This window comes from Schistocerca gregaria, chromosome 3 (assembly GCF_023897955.1).
Source record: "Schistocerca gregaria isolate iqSchGreg1 chromosome 3, iqSchGreg1.2, whole genome shotgun sequence".
In the NCBI taxonomy this organism is placed as follows: Eukaryota; Metazoa; Arthropoda; class Insecta; order Orthoptera; family Acrididae; genus Schistocerca; species Schistocerca gregaria.
In genome coordinates this window covers 215,845,457-215,871,935 of record NC_064922.1, presented here as the reverse complement: position 1 = coordinate 215,871,935, position 26,479 = coordinate 215,845,457, and positions in this window count along the sequence as shown.

Sequence of the window (26,479 nt, the reverse complement as noted above, 5' to 3'; positions counted from 1 at the left end):
GAACAGACGTCTCGGTATCACTTCCAAACCGCGAGGTGGCGAGCTGAATGGATTCACATTCGGGACGGCGAGGGTTGAAACCGGCCACAGATTAACCAGGTTTAGGTTTTCTGTGATTTCTCAGGTCATTCCTGCCACATGTCGGGATGATTCCTTTGAAATGGCACGGCCTTCTTCCTTCCCAATCCTTCACATCATCCGAGCATGTCTCTAGTGAGCTCGATGTCTACGGGATGTCAAACAAAATCTACATTATTTCTTCATTCATTAAATCCTTCAGCTGCTGACTGGCGTTGATATATATCAACGTGGACAGGTGAAAATGTGTGCCCCGATCGGGACTCGAACCCGGCACCTCCTGCTTACATGGAAGACGCTCTATCCACCTGAGCCACCGAGGGCACAGAGGATAGTGCGATTGCAGTGACTACCACTCACGCGCCTCCCGCGAGACCCACATTCTCACCTTGTATGTCCATACACTACATTCGTAGTGTACCACACCAACACACTCAGTACTCGTGGAAGACATTCATACCAAGTCACGTAAGAGTTCGGGGAATATGTGTGCATCCTTACAGAAGAGGAAGGTCATGGTCGGTATTGCCAGAACTATACACGAATATGGTGTCCGTTCTTTCGGGCATGTCAGAAAGAACAGACGCCATATAACTATAATTGATATTTAGTCTCAACAGAAATTCAGTGTTGACGAGTTTTAATGATCTTTGTATCTTGCATTCAAATAATTCCATAGACAACATCGACGTAGTTCTTCATTCGCCTTCTTACAAATCCTTTCTACACTCTAACGTGTAACTCAGTACAGAAATCGATAGCAAACTCCATACAAAACTGAACTCAAACTTACCTCGATACAAAATAAGGACTGTCTGATACCCATATACGGGGAGTTATATGCCAAATAAATGCAAAGAATATTTCGCATGGAGCATCTAAGGTAGGACTATTCTAATGATCCTTGCACCTATGCACAGCTAATAGATTCCCACTAGTACTTAATTATTACGAATGTTTGATAGTAAAGCTTAGTCCGCAGGAGAAAAAGAGGGTAATATAATTGCCCTCAATAGTAACCAGAGGTAACCGGGAAACTATTGCTAGTGTGCCTTCGTATACTAGTCTCACAATCAGGTAGAAACTCGTCTAATATCACATCTGGATTCAGGGGTTTTTCTTCAGAATTGATAACGTAGAAAGTCTACTATAGAAATGTACAATCTTAAAGGTTTCACCTTGTGTGCTTACTCTTTTTTTTACTTACCTTGGTAAAGTAGTCAATGCTAAGGAAGTTGAGTTATCGGGGCCTTTATTACTGACAGATAAACCAGATATCAATTTACATAATTCTAGGTTCAGAACTGGCTTAATTGTGACATATTTGCAAAACGCCTTTCATATATCTCACATTCTTAGCAGCAGAATTACGAACAATCTCTTCCTCAAAGGACTTTACGTTATAAGATCCACACCCTCCTCAAATTTCAACAAATTTAAAGTTTGTAGCCAGGTGGTTTGGGCTTGGCAGTATGAGACAGCTATTCAATCCGACCGTATTTCACCCCTTACGGATAGAATTTCCATAACCAGTTACATGCATATGTTTTCTTTCTAACAGAAGAACTTCCATCACCCACTGTAATCCTATAGCTGTTGAATTTTCCAAAACAGTGAAAACGTTTTATTTCTGACAAGTCAAATACCAACTTACGTGCCGGCCGCGGTGGTCTAGCGGTTCAGGCGCTCAGTGCGAAATCGCGGGACTGCTACGGTCGCAGGTTCGAATCCTGCCGCAGGCATGAATGTGTGTGATGTCCTTAGGTTAGTTAGGTTTAAGTAGTTCCAAGTTCTAGGGGACTGATGACAACATAAGTTAAGTCCCATAGTGCTCAGAGCCATTTGAACCATTTTTTGAACCAACTTTCGTAGATGTAGCTTTAAAAATAGTTAATAGGTTCCAAAGTAACGTTATGTTTTCTAAACTAGTTTTCACCCACTATTTCACCCCCATAGGGTTAAAATTCCAAAAATGCGGAAACACGTATATCGTTATTTCAGACCAATAAACAATTTATCAATATCTATAGGTCTAGCTTCAAATTTGCCGTAATAGCGACATTTCACAAGAAAAAGGATTCATCCCCTAATCCCTTGGGGTTGGAATTTCCAAACAATCCCTTCGTAAACGATATTTACAGTGGCAGATCCAAACCTCCTCCAAATTTCAATTTTCTATTCTTAGGGTTTTGGGCTTGGCGATGACGGGTCTGTCAGTAAGTTAGAGCATTGCCTTTTATGTATGCATTGTTAATGAAAAATTTCGAATAGATATCGATAAACAAACAAAATTTCCTTTTTCCATACAGTTTAATTGAGATTCATAATTTCATTTAAAGCTGCTGGAGAATGTGATAAAATTGTTTAAAAGCGGTCTTGATCGCTACCAGTGTTAACTTCTTACCCGTTTCGGCCTTTTAATTACGGGCCATCATCAGAGTTGGCACTCCTGGATTACTCTGTCGCCGTCTATCAGATGGTGAAACTCTGATGATAGCCGGAACCGATCAGTAGTTATCATCGGCTCTGATCTGGACTGCTTTAAATAAATGGAGATTCTGTAATGAATAAGTTATAAAACTAAGTGAAAGCGGTGGAAACGACTACAATTTATTTATTTACTTATGCTGGATGGATATAAAGTAACTAAAGTTATATACTTTGCGTATACAGTATATTAGGATGAATGTATGATTAAATTTGTAAGGTTGCAATGGAGGGTGCAAAGTTTAGTGCACAGGTCTGCTACTTATGGCTGAGGTATCCAATCCAACGGAGACACAGATAAGTCATCAGTTAGTGTCCCAGCTCTCTACCAGAATTCATGAGCAAGGGCTAGCGACTGATGCCGTTCCAGTCGTATAGCAAAGAATGACAGATATTTTGAGTGAGCGAAAGTCGAAAAACCCCTGTATCGAAGTGGGTGAGGATAGCATGGGCTACGTGAGGTCTTATGCTACCTTGCTGAAAGATGACGTCATGGAAACTTCCAAGACAGTAAACTGCCCCAAGACATAGGAAATTAAAATGCCTGTTGTGAAAAATATCGGCTATGCAGAAGAGAGGGAGTCGTCCGTGTATCCAATGGCTGTTCACACCGTCGCTCTAGATGCTGAGTCCGTATAAGGATGAGTAATGCAATCTGGAAATGTGTATTGTACCCAGAGACACTATCCAAGGCATCTCCCGTTGCGATGCTGTGCATTTGTTGTCGTTGGACGCATCTCTCTACGTAGCCCCACTATAGGAAGCCGTAGCAGTGGTCGCCAAGCAGGAAGTCCGTGGTCCTAGAGACGCTGTTGCACAGTCCACGTGAATATAAACCTTGCTGCAAACATGGCCATCCCTCACAGCAGAGCGCACAATATACGTTTCCTGTCGGGGTCTACTCGCCAGGAACTGTTGATGTCGTGCGTGGCGATGAATTTGGTTGTCCTAAACTATTGGTACCATACTGGAATGACAGTCGTGGGAACCCGAGCAAATGCAGCAGTAATATCACAGAACGAAAACCCATACCCTAAATAGATCTCTATCGGCCGCTGTATAATTCCGTCACTTGCTGGTAAACATACCTTCCCATTAAACGAGGAACAACATGGGCACATTACTAACAACCAATGCTAAATGGAATCTCTGAGAAACATATTAAGTCATCTTTGCTTATACACAAGATGCAGACGGCACTGAATATACCTACTTTTTGCGACTGCGCTAAACAAGTTGGTACGAGAACCTAAATGTCACTTGCATCCAGAATTTAGAAAAAAATTATATCGCTTGGTTCCACGGCCAGGTGAAGATCTTTTTGAACTGGACGCAAATTCACCGATTTTCATCTTCCTATCCTACCTGGGAAAAGGGACCTATAGTTTAACGTGGAATCTGAACTAAGTGTCGTACCTAGAGTCTTCGCATCTTTGACAGGTATACTTTAGGTTAAAGGCAAATAGAAAATTTACTCATTCCGACGTGGATCTTATCGAGCAGCCTGCCTACTTTCAGACGCTCGTTTTACCGCTAGGCAGCAAACATGACTTCGATAAAATGAACTGATAGCTAAACGGAGCAGACAGAACTGTCTCACGAAAGAGAATTCTTTACTTATTTCAAAGTCAACGGCCTTGCTGCAGTGGATCGACCGGTTCCCGTGCGACAACCGAAGTTAAGCGCTGTCTGCCGTGGTCGGCACTTAGATGGGTGACCATCCAGGCCGCCACGTGCTGTTGCCATTTTTTGGGGTGCACTCAACCTCGTGACGCCAATTGAGGAGCTACTCGACCGAATAATAGCGGCTTCGGTCAACAATACAATCTTATGACCGGGAGAGCGTTGTGCTGACCCCACGTACATCCTATCCGCATCCTCCACCGAGGATGACACGGCGGTCGGATGGTGCCGGTAGGCCACTCGTGGCCCGAAGACGGAGAACTATTTATTTTAGTTCCTAAAAATTTAATTTTTACTTGTTTTCAATTTTTTATTTATTTTACTTTTTACTTTCTTTTACTTGTTCATTTATTTATTTTTGCCTCCATGAGGCAGCATAATCTGCTCTTCTTAACAGTGATTTCTATCCAATGTTGTACCCCAGGTACAATCTTCCCAAACTGAACGTCGGAAATGATTAGAACCTAGAAGAGTTAGTCTGAAAACGAGGCGAAACATAAGTCATGGTAAAAGCTGGTGTCCGGGTCCTTAGCCAAAGTTCACCACCTGAAAACACTATCGCAATAGTAGAGTCGCGACTGAGAGGAGAAGTTCTCATCACTCCAGAATCCCCCCAGATGACTACCGGGCCGCGACGGCGGGACTTAATCACGTGGGGCTGCATCCTGATTGCCTCCGTCGACGCGAGCGGTATCACGGTTACGTCCCTTATGGCGCCCCCACTGTAATCACTTTGAAATATGCCGCGTTTCTGCCACTGGAACGTTGTCATGCCGTGCTTGAGAAGGCGATGGCCGCATTTTATGTGCGGCGAGTGCGCTCTGGACAACCCACAGAATATAATAATAGTTGCCTTTTAAATTGATTGTAGTTTTTCCACTGAGGTATGCGATATCTGCTTATGTGCGCTTTAGTGTTTATTTCTTTATTCATCAGCATATGTATTTTTATAATAATAATGTAGTAGTGATGCCTCTACGTAATGTTAATACTCATACTCTCCGTATTTTCATTATCTGCACTTATGTTTCAATTTATATTATTATACTTTTCTTCGCTAGCGTCTGATGTTTTGATACCGATTTTCTCTTCCTAAAGGTTTTTTGTTTCTTTACAGACGCAATCACATTCTCATGACACAGTCATTAACGGTTTCGACGGTGCAATTATCATCTTCAGACTCTAAGGTAAATTTATATTAAAACCTAAAAATAAGTGCAATATTTAACCACGATTATTAGTAATCTTAATGAATTTATGCTAAAATACAAATAGTTCACACCTAATGGCGGAATACACAACACAGGTTAATGCATTGTCAAAGTAGCCATAAAATGTAAAACCCTGGTCTTATAGAGACATTGTAAGATTTAGTTCCACCCTATGTTCTATTTTCGCTTTTTGGTTAGAACAGCTGACTTGTATTTTTTATTAGTATATATGTGTCCTATTTCTTCACCTTTAGTCCATTTCTCGTAACACATTTTAGTAACTTTCAGCACTAAATACATCAAGCTGCATTATCTTCACCCTTGTATGGTTTGTTTTTGCAACACACATCGACGTTCAGTTCGTTTCTGATTTCGCTACAGTTAGCTGATGATTAGTCGCAACTGTGCCTCCAAGGCTATCCCTCACACATTGACTGAGGATCTCTGTTTGTTCCTTTCACGTTCAGCGGTTTCGATGGTACCATGATAATAAAATTGCCGTATGGGTATAATACTGCACGATACACGAATAATATAAGAAACTTTTAAGTAATGGTTTCTATCATATCACGTATATTTGAGCATAATTATTGATTTCTGGTTGGTTCATGCTTTTCTTGCTAGATACATATATTTTTGTGATGGTTTTGAACCGAAACTGGTAGAGATAGTAGAGATCATATAGATACAAACATGTCAAACGTTTCATAAACTAAGATTCTAATTCGTAGAAACTTTTTATCAGTGCCAGAGATACCTGATTGTCGGTAAGTCGTGCGACATTTCATCTGTAGAAGGGACATCCCATTGTCACCTGATGATGAGCCAAGTGGAACGAAACCATTTGTTGAGAAAATAAATAATAGTTCCGGGAAATCAAGGGTGTCTTTCCTTCTTAGCTTAAACTAAGACGTGGACCCCGTCCCCTTCAGCGGCCAGCAGCTGGTCGTGAGGAATGAGGGGCAGCGCATTAAAGTCGAAACGCCGACCTCGCAGAAGCGGCGGGAGTCGTGTGCGTGGCTCGCGACCACTACTCACCGACTGGTGATGAATCGCGCTCCCGATTCGCCGCTATCACGCTCTGCAATCGAGAGAATTACCACCCGGCCGCGCATTGATCTCGTTAAACGAGATGACCTCACTATTTAATTAGTGTGTCTTAAAGGGCGGCGGAGAGCGCCGCGCGACCATTACGGGTGGAGGCAGCCGCGAATAAATTACCGCCGCGGCTGGGATTCGCCCGCCGCTGTTACCACTTCCTTTCCTCGGCACGCGCTTTACTTCCGACACCCGGCAATTACGCCTTTTTTTAGCCAGTCCGAGTTCCGGATTTGTGCCGAGGTAGGTGCCTTCGCTGTTGCTGGAAACTGTGTAGGTACCAGAGTATAATATGACTCGAAGTAAAGGATTTGGTATGCTGGTGACTTACAGAACGTCAACAGGTATTACCAAATGAGGTTCATGTGTATAAATCTGAGAACTACCTAGAAATTAGTCCGTAAAATCACGATAGTAAAAAATTCCAACCATACTGGAATCCGGAAGGATGAAATACATGGCCCAGTGGTTCATGGCGCTACAGTCTGAAACCGCGCGACCTCTACGGTTGCAGGTTCGAATCCTGCCTCGTGCATGGATGTGTGTGATGTCATTAGGTTAGTTAGGTTTAAGTAGCTCTAAGTTCTAGGGGACTGATGACGTCAGAAGTTCCATAGTGCTCAGAGCAATTTTTTCTATATTATTGGATTTTAGTTGTATTCAAGTGCGCACTTTCGGAGCAGTACGTTTGTTCCAGTGGCTGTACCTACAAGAGATCTCACGCTACTTGAAGTAAAAAAATTTTTGCACATATTCGTTTTAAATTTTGTATTTTACTTGTTGTAAAGATTCTGCTGCTGATGAAGTGATGAAGTAAGAATGATCTTATGATTTTACTAAACGGCAAATCATGGAACTTTTTTAAGCCGGTGCCCCTATTTTCTGGACATGATAAAGTCCCTTTTTATTCCACCGATCCGAGTTCGACTGTCGGTGGAATCTTGCGATATGTCTAGCGATCGTTTCTGAAAATGTGGCCGGACTGGTTGTAGACAGGATCACATAATCTAAATTATCCCTAATTTTCAAAATGTAGTGGAGATTAGCTGACGGAATTGATATACTAGGTGACGTTATAAGGATATGACTGCTTATAAGACTTTTATCACACATGAGCTGGCAGAATGAAGCATACACACAATCGTTGGACTGTTATGTACCTTAAAGAGAAAAAAGTTGCAAGCGAGATATCAGTGACAATGTTTGCAGACACTACAGCTCTTTTGGTAACATGTGAGCTACGGATAAAGCAGTTGACAACATGGACGGCATCGTAAGCACAGTTATGGCTTAACAACTTAGAAGGTGAAGACGAAGGTGAAGAAGAGTAGTAGAATGCAAAATTATTTTCATTAAATTATAAAGAGTTTCAGTGCCTCATGCACCATCATCAGATATTACTATATGCATGTCTACAGGTAAAGCGTCAGTGCAAATTGCTGTTATACACTATCTGATGATGGCAATGCATGAGTCATTTAAAATGGTTATTCGTTGATGTAAAAATTTTGCCACGGAGACGGAATATTTTCATATTAATGACACTATAATGGGCACTACATCGCAGTAATATCACCATTTCAGTCGGTTAATAAACTGTTGATCTATTGCAATTTTTTTGGCCGTTTGTTGTCGCATTTGCTATATAAACACTAGTGGTTAAGTACAAACACTGATCAGATCCATTGCAGTGTGAGTTCAACCCGTCAGATCTATCATACCGTCTGTAGTCTCCATAAGTTTCTGATGGAGGGTGCACTCAGTTCATAAAACTGCCGGATAGCTCAGCAACTACAGATACACAGTATTTGAACGAAACTGCTAATAATGAGGAGGACAACTGTGGTAATTGTTTGCAGTAAATCTTACAGTAACAATTCAGTTGTTGCGGATATACCTCACGTCAAACTTCCATACTGTAATGTCTTATTTGACTTAAAAATCAGAATCGTCATGGTAGTGGAACAAGTGAAACAATTATTCTATTTTGGGAGAAAGATTATGCATGATGACTACGTTAAGGAACATATCACATGGGAATTACCACAGACTAAGAAAGCAGTTGGGCTCGGAGCACTATGGGACTTAACATTTGAGGTCATCAGTCCCCTAGAACTTAGAACTACATAAACCTAACTAAGCTAAGGATATGCCACACGTCCATGCCCGAGGCAGGATTCCAACCTGCGACCGTAGTAGTCACGCGGTTCCAGACTGTGGCGCCTATAACCGCTATGCCACTCCGGCCGGCTAAGAAAGCAGTATCCAATAAAAAAATCTCAACCGTCAGTACATATTTAATGGATACGGTGTTGAGCAGTGCAGAAGAAACTTCAAAACGCTACTTATTAAAATATGTTGGATAACCATGAAATGCTGAAGTGAAAAAGTGGGGAAAGAACTTTTAGGTTCAATCCGTAGAAAAGAAACGTATGGTTAGATCACACTTACTATTGCATGCAAAAACAGGCTACTTCGTGCAGAACAGTAGAATAAGACTAGAATATGGAAGATAATTTATAGAGGGTGTTTCGTGCGGTATCTAAGTACAAATTAATAGATTTCCTCCTTATCTGTAAAACGAGGAAATGAATATTTCTCTATTTAATTTACACAGTTTCCTCTATGATCTTACCCATCTACTACTAGGGAACAACAAAACTTCATCCTCCATACTCACTTTTTAATTGGTAGAGCAACGTACTGAAATGCTTCCACCTCATGGAAATTTTTTTCGTTATGTACTGCAATGTTTTGCGACGTTAAAACGGTCAGTTAACATATCCAATAACTTGATTCTGCTGTGGGTCTGTTTGGCATCTGGTACACTTACCAGGCAACACTTTTCAATGACTGACTTATTTATGTCAGGTCTACGTAAATAGAATTCTTCTTTTTTCTTAATACGTGTATTATATTATTCGTATTATACGTGTAAGTGACTCATCGTAATTGTCGCTGTAGAAACACCTGATCCCTCAGAGAAAGGAAATTTAATCTTGTTGTGTTTCACAATACAAGAACTCATTGTGACAGTGATATTTCTTTCGCGGACGTTGGCGCTCTTGTAGGTCAGCATTCTAGTTCATAAACGTAATGTAACCGCGTCCGAGTAGACATTTTCATAGGTGTTGAGGAAGTGTGTCGTCCCAAATAAGGTGAATAAAAACATAGAAACACAACCACTGTCGGCCGGCCGCTGTGGGCGAGCGGTTCTAGGCCCTTCAGTCCGAAACAGCGCTGCTGCTACGCTCACAGGTTCGAATCCTGCCTTGGGCATGGATGTGTGTGATGTCCTTAGGTTAGTTTAGGTTTAAGTAGTTCTAAGGCTAGGGGACTAATGACCTCAGATGTTAAGTCCCATAATGCTTAGAGCCATTTTTTGAACAACCTTTGTCATGCCTGTTACGGTGTGGGAAACCTGTTATCATTAACAGCATCCAATCGTCTCAGACTGGATAAATAAAGGTTCTATATGGTTGTCAAGGGAATCTTGCACCATTGTTCTGGCGAAATAGTGCCAAGCTCCGCTATCGGTGATGAAAGTGAATAGTGATTGCACACCCAATTCTCAGAATGTAGAAAGATTAAACAATAACGAAAACAGGTAAGGGTGGCACCCAGGAGAGTTGAGTTAAATCGTCCCCATGCTTGCCTTACCAGTCCACACGATGCGAGCTATTTGAACAGGGTCTGTGTTGTCTTGGAACACAGAATCGCTATTTGAAACGCAGGCAATCTCATGGTATGGAGCTGTTCATCCAAAATGATCACATAGTGCTTGCTACTAACGTGGCCTTGCAGAGTAACAATGGACACATGGGATACAATGATTTGGCTTTCCAAATCATTACTCAACCCTCGCCATGTGTTCAATCATTACAGGTATGTCTCGCAAGAAAGTGGATACAATGTGAATGATCCGACAAAAAAAAACTTTCGTCCGTTGCTGGGCGCCACATTTTCGTATTAGAGCCATTTTCGTCAGAGAAGAGTGGTTTTTCGAAATACGGCTGACAGTGTTCGTGAGATCGACGTTGATTTCTGCAGTGACTTGGCAGCCGTTGTCCCCATGTTTTTTGTAATCGTCCTTTTCAATGACCGCCTGTCACAATCATTCAGCACATTACTTTCGCCGTCCCTGTAACGTAGCGGATGATAACTTTCCCCTCTCCCTTTGTGTGGTACAGATCTTCGTTACCATGTCTCAGAAAACAGCAAACACAATTTCCACTTTGGCTACAGAGCCACTGACCATACGGACACCAACAATTTTCCCATGGTTAGAATTCACTTAGCTCTGACGTAACGCACTTATAACTAAACACAATACTGTTCTGACCACTATTGACACCTGCAACGGACATACGTATCAAAGGAGCCGTACGTGGTTAAATACAACAGCTCCAACTTCAGGCTTCGGGGGCATCCGCATCTAAGTTCAAGATTGGATTTGTCACGGTATTTATCCAATCCCTGTCACTCTGATAGTAAAGATGTGCAAATGCTCCACCTCATCCACACTGGACGATGGGAGACGCCGAGTGATTTTCAAGTATACTGCGTATTTCACGAATGACGTAAGCAGTTTCAACGACACTGCACAGGACAGAAGCTCCAATAGTCCGACTGCGAAAAGCATATAATTCTATGGTCTGTTGATTGGATATTTTGGAGAATAAGCATATATGAGTGGTTGGTCAGTAGAATCTACGCATAGAACTATTGACACATTCAAACTATATCTTTACAAGTAATGTGTAGTGCAGTCATTTACCAGATACTATCGCTAGACAGTACCTGGATACTGAGGACTGAGTGGAGTGGAGAGGTGATTCTTAGTTTTATGTGTCTTAATGCAGTTTTGTCATATGATGGAATAGTTGGAGACTGTGGCTGTTACTTGAAAACAAATGTTGATGGTGTTGCACAGATAAGAATGTGGTGAATATGTTTTCTGTGACAAATATAATGTGCCCAATGATAGAAATTCGTGTGTGCAACGATAAGAATGTGATGAAAACTACGGGCATCATTTGTTGGACGAAAACTATGAAAACAAGTACTCCAGAACGACATTTCATTTAAGTCACATCCCAATGCAAATCATTTGTGTGGCTTCGTTATAACTATGTATTATTTATTTTTTAAGACAAATAATCAATAAAAAAAACGCACCACACGTTCTACTGAAAGCCGTCTGGCGATGAATTGTAATGATTGGAAACCGGTAATTTTTTTCCACCAAACCACAAGGTATATGATCCAATAGTGCAACCATTCTGTACAGTTAGCATCTACTGGAAATATGTACGTTCATTTATGTGTCTATGACGGGACTTTATAAAGTAAGCAACACTTGTCGTCCGAAGCTAAGAGCACTGTGCAACCAGATTGGCGTATTGCCAGAAGAGAATACATTGTCTGGGTTTCCCGCAGACTGTTGTGCTACGGTGCGAATAACAGGTGCACCACATTGTGAGAGTGGAGTGGCGTACCAGCTGGAAACGTAGTCCGAAGATGTATGCCGTACAGTGCCCTTCTTTTACCAAAAACCAATGAGTGGTTACCTTTTGTCTAGGAATTTATCAATAGGTACAAATTTTCTGTGCCAGACCTCCTGTGATACTCATGCCTTCACGGAGCTTTCTCTTTCTGAATGATATGCTTTGCTCCGTGGTTGACGAGTGTCCCTTCGATAAGTGCGACTCGGCGCTCCGTAGGAGGAGGGGGTACGGAGCGAGTCTGCAAGAGGAGTCGCAGGGGATCAGCTGGTCCGTGATGCACTGCTGTGCCACACTGCTGTTGTCATTGAGGCGCCGGTGGCTGTCTGAGGTTGGAAGTGGAGTGTGGCTGCAGAGACTGGTAAACATATGGTAGTCCGCCCGGGAAGCCGCGCGATCTAACGCACTGCTTTCTGGGCGGGGAGACGTGCCGTTCTCCGACACGAGCCCGCCCGGCACCTTAATATTGAAGTCTGGAGACCTGCCCACTCTGTGGATAGTTTCTAAGACGGTTTCCCATCTACCTCAGCGAATACGGCCTGGTTCCCCTTATTCCGCCTCAGATACACTATGTCGGCGATTGCTGCACTAACATTGTTTCCACGTACGCGTACACCACAATTACTCTGCCACGCTAACATTTTGGATACACCCGTCTGGTATGAGCCGTAAAAAGAAAAAATCATAGAGAGCGAGAGAGAGAGAGAGAGTGAGCGAACCAAATGTTATCACCATTTGTTTTGCACTTTGATGATCCAGTACTTAATCTTTTCAGTGATTTGTTTAGATTAATTATTTATTAATGTTGGTCTGGTGTGTACTATAGAATCCGTTGTCACTGTACAACGCTTGCTAGGTGTTATTTCTGGTCGGCTTTCGCGCACTGATTTCAGACGCTCGGCTCATGTTGAATGCCAACCGTCTATAGTGTGCTAACTTGTGTTTAGTCTCTTCAGCCTACTACATTATGTAATGATCACTCTCTGTTTGTTGTTGTGCTTTTCTCTGTAAGCTGAAGGTCCTTTGGTTGTTAATCAGGTTGCTCAGTTATGGTAGTCATTTGCTTCTAAGACAGTTTACATTTGAATAGTTTGAAACGTCGATTGCTATAGCCAGTGTTACCGTATCGACATTCGTAAGGGACTATCAGTTGCCTGGGTCAAAATTCTTTCATTCAGCTTACATCAGAAGTAATTTTTTTTAAAATTGTGACTTGAATTACATGTAACAGCATTACTGTTTTTATAAACTTTTTGGAGTGTAAGGCGGTTTTTTTTGCACGCTCCACTAATTTGTTTGCCTAAATAGGTGTTAATTAAAAAAAAAAACCAGAGTATATCACAGGCTGCTTACGACAATGATGTTCTGTAACAGTCTTGTCACCAATATTTGTTACTCGGTTTTTTCAAATAAATATTTTTTTTTGTCTGCTGTATCCTCAAATTTTCGCTCAGCACTCCACTGCAGCAACCTTGTGCCCTGTTACGTACCTTATCAGTTCCCGCAGTTGTTTACAGATACTTAGTGACTATGTGGAAAAATATTGTCACGGTTCCTTGACATTTTCGTGTATGGTGCAGCATTAACCTAATGTTACTTGACCTGACGTAATATTGTGCATCTTACGTTGTGAAGTCCCCTTTTATGACAATAATATGACACGTTTTTGCTGACACCTGCAAAAATATGGTAACGTGTTTCGAATGTAGAGTGGTGATATGCGGCATGTTGTTTCACATGCGGTGGACATGATGCCTTGTATGTTAGTAACGACAGCAAGATGCAGCAAGGAACCTGTTACGGACGTATCCAGCATCAAATGCTACGTTATAGCTATTGACTGTGCCTACTACTGACATGGTATATTAATTAGTAAACTCTTTTCCAGCTGTAGTTGAACGACAGTACCGGAGTAATTCTTCCATGTCTAGTTCTGGTCTCGTCATTTGATCATAAGGTCTCTTTATTGAAACTATGTAGGCTTCTGGGGTTCGGGAGCGGTAATCGACTGAGTCAAGGCTTTCCATTATATACACACTGGTAACGTCGGCATCTCTATGAAAGTAATACATGGTAAAAAAAACTTCCGATAGTTAAGATCACAAAAATTCATCTTCGTTTATCACGACAGATATAACTGTCATTTTCTGGACTTCAAAACATTTTTTTTAATGAACGTGTCCGTGGTGACTTAGAACCTAATGCTATACTGTCACTGTGGCGTATAAAATCGAGCACTTCTTACCAAGGTTCCTCACAAATAAAACATTTACTATTAGAAGGAACCTTGTGCGCATGGACATGTCCGTGTACCTACACTTACAAATGATTGTTAGTTCTTAAATGAATCTGCAGTTACACCATTTAACCTGTTTAAGGTGGACCCTAAGTCTGCAGACCATGACTCGCAAACGTGAAAAGATGTGCGGATGAAGATTTTACTGTATATTGTAGTTTATAAGAATTAACAATCGTCTGTGAGCTCTACGTTTACAGTTACGGCCTTAACTGTAAATATTTAAGTTCTGACAAGCCCTTGATGAAGTGCTATATTTCATCCAACTTAATGACAACGTGGCATGGGACTCTTTTTCAATACGAACAGGTTTAGTAAGAAGAAGTTTTTGAGGTCCAGAAGATAACAGCACCTGTTTACACTGGTAGTCAAAAACATAGACGCGTCTCTGCGGTTTTGATTATTGAAAGATTTTTATCGAGTGAAACAAATCACTTCTTCTTATTTTCTATGATGAGAAAGTTTAATGAAGTGAAACAGTTTTTGCAGTGTAATACACACAAAATCAAAATATTACAATGGCGCCAAAAAGGAGGCGCCAACAAGGAAGCGCCAACAAGGAACAGTATGAAGGAATTACTAATATGCTCTCAATAGCAGATTATACATCTATCAAAAATTGTTTTAAAAACACCAGTTATAGAAAATAGCTCAAATATTATTTAAATCTGCACAAATGCAGCTTAGGCCACTTACCAGGAACTATATTAAAAACAATTATTACTTTAATATAGTTTAGAAGCTCCCATGAAGTATTATTTCAAGAGTTATTCAAATGCAACCAAAAGCAGACTAGGCCATTTACAGAATTTATTTTAAAAGCACCAATACTGCAAAAAAATTCCATAGAGGCGCTAATGAGGAACAGTATCAAAGAATTATTTAAAGATCACAAAAGCTACTTAGCCCACTTATCAAAATTTATTGCAGAAACACTAGTAACACAAAATACAGTAGTTTAAATTACAACACACGGTTTATCGGCTACCGACGCCAAGTTCTCGGCCTGAGAACTTTGTTCAGAAGTCGGTATTCAAAGCTGGCTTCGGAAGTAAGAGGGAGACCGATTGATTTAGCAAGGGTTGAAGGCAAATGAATTTTAGGTGTCTATGACAGGAAAGCAACAAGATTAACTTAGATACAACAGCATCCTAAAATAAATGGATATATTTTAAGAGAAGGTATTAGTTCTGCTCAGTTGTCCAGTTACCACGAACACAAATAAATTTCCTACTAAACAAATCGCCAGCTCATACCATTAAGCACCAATATAGACAAATGTGAGACGCCGCGCAGACAACTTACAGCTACAGTTAATAGACACATTCACACAAGATATCACTGAAACTCTCCCCTGTAAATATTGAACGGAAATAACATTTAAATTCTGCGGCAGCCTAAATCTCGCGAAGGCTGTCAACAGCGAATAACACTAGAAATACATTAATTCACTTCTCGCCCCACTAAGATGTAATACCACAGACAGGAACTCACCATTAACCTCCGTTGATGACACCCGCCCCAATGGTCTCGCAGCAAGTACATCTAGTGAAGTGGTCTTAGAAGCACACTTCCCCCAAGGAAATGCTCTAAACCAGCAAGGGAAATGCCACTGAGAAGCCGACGAGTTCACGCGAGGCTTCCCATCTCACAGCTACCTCCAAACAAGAAAAATCGCCCCCGCGCCTTCCAGTGCTACACTCGCCCCAGTCTTGGACATTGCCCAAGTACTCGTGGCCGCTAGAAAACTGCCTTGGATGCAATGAACCTCTCAAACCCCCGCGGGGCGCCAAAGAAGCTGTAAATCAAAGCTAGTCTACCCTAAGTCTATAGATACGAACCTATCAATTACTGTAATAAATAAATAAAAAATATTCCGTAATCCATATACCGAGCGAGGTGACGCAGTGGTCAGCACACTGGACTCGTATTCGGGAGGACGACGGTTCAATCCCGTCTCCGGCCATCCTTATTTAGGTTTCCTGTGATTTCCCTAAATCGTTTCAGGCAAATGCCGGGATGGTTCCTTTGAAAGGGCATGGCCTATTTCCTTCCCGATCCTTCCCTAACCCGAGCTTTCGCTCCGTCTCTAATGACCTCGTTGTCAACGGGACGTTAAACACTAACCACCACCAACAACAACATCCGTAATCCATGTCAGTTTGTGGCAGTGGTAGGGTGCTTAAAAAAAAACTTGTCTCGTATCTGCACAAACGCTGCGCTTGGGGATCGAACTAAGGCGGCGATCGAGATTGGGTAGTAACTAACCACTGCGTGGTAGGGGACATCTGGAGCACAGACAGAAATATGTATCGCGAATAACTTGTAAGTTACAATTAGTGAGTCTATAAACGATTATATTTACGACCAATAAATCGACAAATATAGTCGTTTCAAGTCAATAGTTTCCACCAGAGTATCTTAAAAAGGTATAATAAAACTAATTTTAAATAAAAGCTAAACAAATCTGACTACATACAACCATTTGGAAATGTCATTACACGAAATGCAGGAGAATATGTTGCATAATGTGCTACGTTGGTTATTATGGTACCAAAATGTAATGTAAGTTTGCCTGCTTTTTACTTGTATTATATGATCCTGTTATCTTTGGTGCATGACGTTTTAACACCAGTGATTACGATGCACAAAAAGGAGTAAGGGAAACCCCACAAGCAGACCCAGAGGACTACCCCAGGGTCGATCGACTGCCGTATAATACTGAGGCATTCACTATCGAAGTTGTACGGAGGCGTGTGTGGTCGACACACCGCACTCCTGGCCGTTGTCGACACCTCAACTTTATAACCGCTACCTCTCAATCACGTAACTACTCAGGTGGCATCACGAGGCTGAGTACACCCCGGTCCATTCTCCCCACCAAGAAATAGTCTGGAAGTAGGGGGCATGTAATGCATGTGGTCCAGATGAGTGTGAGACCTACTGACTACTCTGTTATGGAGGTGGACGATTAACATGCGGCCACTCCTTACTAAGTTTGAACGAGATTGTGTAATAGGGCTGCGTGAGCTGGATGTTTCTTCGGCGATATTTCAGAAAAACGCGACAGGAATGTCACCACTGTACATGATTGCTGACAGCAGTGATCTCTAAAAAACATGGTGTAGCTGTAGCGCACCGCTGCAGCAGTTTGAGCACCAGTTGGCACCACAGTGACACAACGAAATGTTACAAATAGGTTACTTCAAGGACAGCTCCGTAGCAGACGCCTTGAACCTACAGTCCACTGACTTCAGTCGACCACCATTTGCGACTTCAGTGGTGTCAAGCGAGGTCCCATTGAGAGCAGTGTGGCGGTTTGTGGCGTTTACTGGTTAAAACCAGCCGATGTCAGTCTGTGTGTTGGTTAGAAGGAGACCTGTTTAGAGACTGCAGCCAGGCTGTCAGTGTGCTAGACCACACTGGACCTACTCCTGGAGCTGCGGTCTGCGCTGGAATTTCATATGATAGCAAGAGCGGCGTGTGATTATCCAACGCAATTCGACTGTACTTTAGTCTGCTGATTCGATCTGTAGCGCTATTATTCGAGAACAGCATTCCATGGGGTGTTTTACAACATGATAACACCCACCATGGTTGTAGCCCAACGTGCTCTAGAGAGCATTAACATGTTGCCCTCGCCTGCCCGATCCCTACAACTGCGTCCAAGTGAGCACATATTGGACATCGTCCGACGACAACTCCAGCGTCATCCACATACAGAGTTACCCGTCACTGTTTTGATCGACCACGTGCAACAGGCATGTAACTATAACCAACCAACTGACCTCCTCCACCTGTATGACACAATGCATGCACGTTAGCATGCTTGCATTGGACAGACTGGGTGTTACGTCGGTTATTAATGTACCATCATTTCATACATGCAAGAGCTTATCTCCGGCTTACATTACTCTGTTATCTTGAAACGTTTATCACTTACATATATAACCTAGACAAAAGTATTCGCGAAATTTCATTGCTCTGCATTCCTTAGTTTCTGGTGTTACGATTTTAGCCAATCTTGGTACATGTATAACTTACTGTTTAAAGGTTTCACTGTTGGGGTAAAACCACCCGCCTACCAAATGTGTTACATTCTGGGTCGAAAAGTAAGCGTGTAGCGTTTTCTGAGACTTTATTCATCGTGTTTGTAAACGAGAGTACTTACTGACTGCTAAGAAACATTACAGGTAGTTTTAGAGCTTTACGAAATTTCTACTCGCTGACAAGCTCCAGTAAATAATGAAAGGAAAAGATTTTATTACTCACTACATTGCTGTTGATGCAGTGAAGCTGCCACTTTACGCACGACGCTTTCAAAAAATGTTCAAATGTGTGGGAAATCTTGTGGGACTTAACTGCCAAAGTCATCAGTCCCTAAGCTTATACACTAGTTAACCTAAATTATCCTAAGGACAAAGACACACATCATGCCCGAGGGAGAACTCGAACCTCCGCCGCGACCAGCCGCACAGTCCATGACTGCAGCGCCCTAGACCGCTCGGCTAATCCCGCGTGGCCACGACGCTTTAATTGATTACTTCTGTACTAGTAACTGTATTCGCCAGAGGTTTTGCAGACAGTACTCATACACACCCTTGAATGTACAAGCAGTATTATGTCATAATACGACAAACAATTCTGAGGAAATGGCGTCATAACTACTAAATTGCGTCAAAGACTGTTACTTCTTGTATGGCATTTCACTTTACCACTTATTTGCTATCAACACTATTCGCAACACATTTCGTACACGGTATTCACATTGCTAATGAATGAACCTACAGTACTATGTCATTGTACGACTAAGAGTTCAAGAGGTGAGACGTCATAAAATTGAGCCACGTGAAACGAAGCTAGTGGGAGAAATTTGCTAGAGATGCAGGTGAGCTATGTGTGTACATTGAGCCGCGTGTGTTCCCGTTTTACACCTTGTTTTTAACGTACCTCCACCTCACTACGTTAATTTAAATTACTACTGCCACTGAGTTAGTGCTTTGCCTGAGCGTGACTTGCGCAAGCAGTGCTTATCGATATATCCCCTCTTGCAGTATCTTCGCTGGACTCCTATTACATCACCGTCGTTGTCTATCGTAAGACAAATGGTGACAGTTCGGGTTGCGAGTTCGGGCCTGCCAGTCAGTTGGAACGCGTCTGGAGAGGAGTCAGGACCTGCCAGTCGAGGAGTTGCAGTGCGGCACCAGTGCAGTCGGGTTGGAGCAGCAGTGAGGTCTGCGTCGACATGGCCCGCCAGACCATTGCCGCCAAGTATCACTTGAGACGGGCCACGGTCTTGGTGGATCGTCGATCGGTCCTCCTAAAGGACCACCCATTTTGGCTCACTTATCGTTCATGAGTCGTCTGTGTGTGTGTGTGTGTGTGTGTGTGTTTGCATAGACTACCGATTTCTCTTCATGCGTGCTTAGTTACGGTTGGGTATGGTTCAGGTCTTCGAGCAGTTGTTTCCCAGTTAGTGTCTGCACTTGGCGTTATTTCCAATGACGCCTATTTTAGATGTTGTCGGCATTCTGAGGGTAGTCGGACGGCTATTGCGGACCAAGGAGGATATCTGCGTGCGGCGCAGTCGGCTGGGTCCACTGTCGGTCCCTGCGCAGTGTCGGAGCGTGTGTGGAGCTGTCCGATCGCTACGAGCTTCACCGACCCAGGACGTCAAAGTTGAGTGGTGTCTGAAGTACCCAAGCCACGTCCGTTCATGTTGGTGGTTCGTTTCGGTTGTTCGCTGTTGTGGAGGTTTTCCTTTGAGCGACACCGAGAGTATGTATTTCTGAAATTTAGACGACATGCGGTGGAATTAACTAGATTGGTTGACTACATTTCAAGTGCACCAGCGGAATTTTCTGCCTTGTGGCCGTTAGTGCACCGGTTACCTGCCCTGGCCACTAACTTTCCTCACCTGTTGTCGCTGTCCAACATGGTGTGTAGTTTTGACAATTTAATTTATATACGTATTTGATTGTGGATAATTACGTCCGTAACATTTTGGTGTTTGAGTTCTCGTGTACCGATCGGTGACATGCAAGTTGTTTAGTCGGTCTGTCATTGGCTGTCTCTTGGTTAAGTTAACGACGGATCGAATGTAGTTCGCCTCACTACCTGTCTCACCTAAGTAAACTAGGGCAGACCGACCCCTTAGAGGCTTCTGAGTGCCGTTGTCTTTACTGCCTTTCTTCGGGTGTTTAATTGTCTGTTAGAATCTATGATAGCCAGTGATAAAAAATTCTTGGTTTTACTGTGTTTTATGTAAATCAAAGGCCATCAGCCGCGAATAAGTAAATTTGAATTCCAGTAAGTGAATATAAGCTGAATGGTTATTGTCATTGTGTTGTCTTTTCTTTTAGTGCATTTTTAGCCACTCGAAACTTCATGCTTATGCTTATATTTTTTTATTGTGGAAAAGTAATTGGGAGCCTTCAGCAGCTTGGAACCTTATTGTTAAAAATACCGTTCAATCTTAAACATGGCTGCTTTCTGCTCTTAAAGGTTAACGGTGTTTTTCTGAATTTTGGAAAATCAATTGTGGGCCTTCAGCCGCTTAAAACCTTATTCTTTAAATTACCCTTAAAGAAAACATTGCAGGCTTCTGCCTTTGAAAGGTTATGGGAATTTATTTTAAAATAATGAAAATTTTGTTGTGGGCCTTCAAGCGTTTGTATTGCATCTTGTTTATGTTTGTCTATCCACTTTTGCCTTGAGCCTTTCAGCCTAGCTGTGATGTGTATATACAGGGTGAGTTACCTAACGTTACCGCTGGATATATTTCGTAAACCACATCAAATACTGACAACCCGATTCCACAGACCGAACGTGAGGAGAGGGGCTAGTGTAATTGTTTAATACTAACCGTATAAAAATGGACGGAAGTATGTTCTTTAACACAAACCTACGTGTTTTTAAATGGAGGCTCATTAGTTTTGTTAGCACATCTGAACATATCAACAAATACGTAACCAGTGCCGTTTGTTGCATTGTAAAATGTTAATTACCAGTTATACGTTCGGTCTGTGGAGTCGATTCGTCAGTATTTGATGTGGTTTACGAAATATATCCAGCGATAATGTTAGGTGACTCACCCTATGGCGCTAAGGTTGGACCGCTGGACTGCGTTTTTTTTTTATATAGTAGCACCCATTTTTTATTACATACTCGTGTGGTACGTACAGAAATATGAATGTTTTAGTTGGACCACTTTTTTCGATTTGTGATAGATGGCGCTGTAATAAACATATGGATCACAATTTTTGACGAACATTTGTTAACAGGTAGGTTTCCTTAATTAAAATACAGAACATGGGTAAGTTTGAACATTTTATTTTGGTTGTTCCAATGTGATAGCTGTACCTTGGTGAACTTATAATATCTGAGAACGCATGCTGTTGCAACCTGATGACCTGTAAATGCCACATTAATGCAATAAGTGTTCAAAACGATATCCGTCAACCTCTAAGCATTTGGCAAGACGTGTAACGACATTCCTCTCAACAGCGATTATTTCGCCTTCCGTAATGTTCGCACATGCATTGACAATGCTCTGACGCATGTTGTCAGGCGTTGTCGGTAGATCATGATAGCAAATATCCTTCAACTTTCCCCACAGAAATAAATCCGGGGACGTCAGATCTGGTTAACGTGCTTCGACGACCAATCCATCTGTCATGAAATATGCTATTCAGTACCGCTTCAATCGCACGCGAGCTATGTGCCGGACATTCATTATGTTGGAAGTACATCGCCATTCTGTCATGCAATGAAACATCTTGTGGTAACATCGGTAGAACATTACTTAGGAAATCAGTATGTCTAGCCATATTTAGATTGCCATTGATAAAATGGGGGCCAATTATCCTTCCTCCCATAATGCCGCACCATACATTAACCCGCCAAGGTCGCTGATGTTCCACTTGTCGCAGCCATCGTGGATTTTCCGTTGCCCAACAGTGCATATTATGCCAGTTTACGTTACCGCCGTTGGCAAATGACGCTTCGTCACTAAATAGAACGAGTGCAAAAAATCTGTCATCGACCCGTAATTTATATTGTGCCCAGTGGCAGACCTGTACACGACGTTCAAAGTAGTTGCCATGCAATTCCTCGTGCATAGAAATATGGTACGGGTGCAATCGATGTTGATATAGCATTCTCAACACAGACGTTTTTGAGATTCCCGATTCTCACGCAATTTGTCTGCTACTGAAGGGCGGATTAGCCAAAAGAGCAGCTAAAACACCTACTTGGGCATCACCAATTGTTGCAAGTAGTGGTTGACGTTTCCTGTTTCCTTAAATAACGTAACTATCCGACGAACAGTCCGGACACTTGAATAAAAACGTCCAGGAAACCGAGCAGCATACTTAGCACATGCGCGTAGGGCATTTTGGTCACAACAGCCATACATCAACACGATATCGACCTTCTCAGCAATTGGTAAACGGTACATTTTAACACGGTTAATGTATCACGAAACAAATACAGCTCCATCTATCACAAAGCTATAAAGGTGGTCCAACTGAAACATTCATATTTCTTTAAGTACTACACGAATATGTAATAAAAATGGGTTTTTTTTCGATTGATGCTTATTTCGTGAGATATTTGGAGCTGTCACTATTAATGGACCACCCTGTATGTATATTTTAATTATTTATTTTTGTAATTTTAACTGCGTACTCCCAGTCACTTGAAATAGAGCTTGTTGATTTTTAAAATGTCGTGATAGAATTGTAGTTCGACACTTGTAGTTGTAAAGGTTCGGCTATGTGCCTCTTTGGCTGTAAATGTGTTATATAATTAAAATAAATTACAATTTTGAAATGAAACTGACCGTCACTCTATTGGCCCTTTACACGCTCCTAATCACCTGTTCTGCTCAGCGGGTTTAGCGGGCTTACGACACATAGGAGAAAAATATTCTAAATATATGTGCACTACATGAAACATGTGCGTATTGATTACATTACATTCTCATTCATTTAGGAATGTGTTTACTAGAGTCTGATGTGTGTGGGGGTTTTCTTTGTTCAGCTATATCTTGTGTGGAGGACTTAAAGGCCACATGGTCCACGTAGAGACAGTTGTAATGTTTCATCTACTAATGGTTATGGATTAATCCTAGTAATCATAAATATAAAAATAAGCTTTTACGAGTTATTTGCATTTACGCTTCAATTATGAAAGTTCTGTTGAAGAATATGAGTGCTGACGTTCCTTGTATTAATTTTCCATTCTGTACGTCATTTAAATATCGACCAATAATCTGAATTCCTTCTTCATCCGGAACTTTGATCAATACGAGCAAAAAACGCAAACAGAATAAGGTTCTTCCTGAACTGCTGCCTGTAGAAATCTTTTCTCGTCTTTGCATCGTTTACAATTTATAAGGTAAGTAGTGGTACAATTACTTAGAGAATATTTTCTGCTTACCAGATTATGTTCTCCTTGGTAGCCCTCCGCTTCTTTATTTCAAGTTTGGCGTGGAAAGGTGACATACATTCTCACTGCAAGAAGTCAAGTACGACGAACCATACTTTTTCTGAGTCAGATTATGAAAATTCAAGACATGAGCGTGATCTTAAATGCCGCTCATGTAATCATTTATGCCACCATTTCTTCACATTACGCTGTGCAAGCACTCTCTACTCGCGAATATATGTAAGAAGTGTGGATTGCTTTATAAATTGTGTCCTTGATCAAAAGGACATTCTTCGGAAGACAACGTTTTATGCACACAGGTCACTGCAAGAAAAGAGTAAGTGGTTTTTAAGTATAATAATAAATTACCATTATCATAACGAACACCTGCACAAATTACGGTAAATGCCTGACTGGTATTTCACTGTCAGTGTAAGCTGTAGATTCTAGTCTCAGTGTGCAGATGTTAGAACGCCACATGTATTTCACTAATAAATCTGTCTTACTTGAGATCTAATATAGAATAGCTTTCCACCGTGCTGCATCTTTCATGAACGGAAGGTGTCTCCCACAGTTCAAGCCATAATAAAACAGTGTCATTGTTGGATGAAAGAATAAAAGCAAAAGCTCGTCGTGCTCAACTGGTCAACTCCGACTAAGATTAAAAAAATTCTGCACAGTGTTTACTTTAAAGAAGCCACATATGCATATAAATGAAAATATGCACGCATGGCAGCGCTGCGGGATGCGATAGAGGGGTGTGCCTTCTCCTGCTACGTATTGCTTGAGGCGCAAATGACGTCAGTGGAATCTGCAGCGCTAGTCGGCTACCTAACGCGCTGGACGGGCTGAAATGAAGGCGTGTGCTGCGGTGCAGTATAGTCGCCAGGGGTGCTGCTTATAGCAGCTGGGGAGCCGTGGCTTGGCCGCAGAGAGGGCAGGACGGCGTTCCGCGGCTGCCTTGCGCTCTGTCCTTCCTTTATTGCTGTTCACGCTATCCGTCCTCTTCTCCCGTTTTCTCCTTTCTATATTAAATCGTTTCCACACTCCCGCAGCTCTCGCTGCCGTTGCACCTATCGTCGTTCTTTATTACTGAATTCTTGTGGCTTGGGAAATAAGGTGTGCTTAGCGGAGGAATCCGCAGCTCGATTACCCGATGAGATTCTTGGGTTTCACGACAGCCACAAGTACAGACGGTGGTGATCACACCAAACCTGACACCAGGAGTGTTGAGGAATCTTGTCACAAAGGGGAGACCACATGTTATTGCTCTGTGATGCTTCGCAGCTTCTTGGTCTATCTACAGTAAACTAAATAAGACGATGCTGTGGATGCTCTACGTGTTCCCACCCCTCGCCAAATGACGGTGCGTGACGCACTCAGCACCGAAGACGTACGTTTGCCCTCTACGCTTTCATAGGCTTAGCTGGTTAATAGTACATCCAATTGCTCATCCATGCTGTCGTTTTTATTTTCTACACAACGTTTTGGCGACGGACCCATCCATTTTTTTTCAGATGCTGCGAGTTGAACTAGTAAGGGTACTCGCTGCTCGGAGTGCAAAAAGACTGCGAGCTATAGCTGGTCTCACACCGCTGTTTAAAGCAGCGTTCGATTCCGATATACTGCGACGTTTGATGCTCTTTTGTTTTACGGAGTACAGTCCGGTACCCTACAAAACGCAAATTCCCTCACTTTAGGCGGCTTGATGGTCGGAAAGATTTGAACAAATTGAGGGCTGGGCCTCAAGTGTTATTTAAATTGACAACCCCATCCCTGTTCATTAGGTTTTGTGGCATGTGCTAGCACGCTGGACTCGCATTCGGGAGGACCACGGTTCAATTCCGCGTCCGGCCATCCTGATTAAGGTTTTTAGTGATATCCTTAAATCGCTTCAGGCAAATGCCGGGATGGTTCTTTTGAAAGGGCCCGGCCAACTTCCTTCCCCGTCCATTCCCTAATCCGATGAGACTGATGACCTCGCTGTTTGGTCTCTCCCCCCCTAACAATCCAATCCAATCTGACATGTGCACTTCGGAAGATTACTTAATTAGGCTGTCCAACAAACTTGGCATTTGCATCACGATACTGGACTCATCGCGTTTCATTTCATGATCATATTCGAGGCAGTACTCGAATACCTCAAATTTTCTGTGTTGTTTTAGTCAGGCGTGTCACGTTCCTTGAATGTCTCCTCGACTGATAGTCTGCCAATCGTAAAACGTGCCACATACGAATGAATGAAATACAGATCCTGCTTTCGGAGACCCAGATCGCTTTGAATATTACAAAGAGTACTTTTTACCTTAAGTGGAGTGAGCGAAATACGCTGGATGCCATGTTCTCGTAGAATTATATCGACCTTTTCGCATATTATGCCGGTATAAGTCCCATAAGTATTTTTTGGTTCTGTTCAGCAGTCTGAGTCTCAAACACTTTCTCAGGCGTTCTTGATTCTGAGTGCATCGCCCATTCACTTTCATCGTCCGAATACCCATTCCCACGAAACAGCAGTGTTAGGAGCTGTAATTCTCCAGCGAGACTTTTCTTGTTATAAAACGTTAGAGCTGTATGGCCCACAGTCTTTAGTACCGAATTTCTATGTGACAGGCGATGACGACTCGACACGTGTAGCTAGATGTTAGTGTGCGTTCGTTTTCTATGTGAACCGTGACAAAGAGAATGGTCCGGTC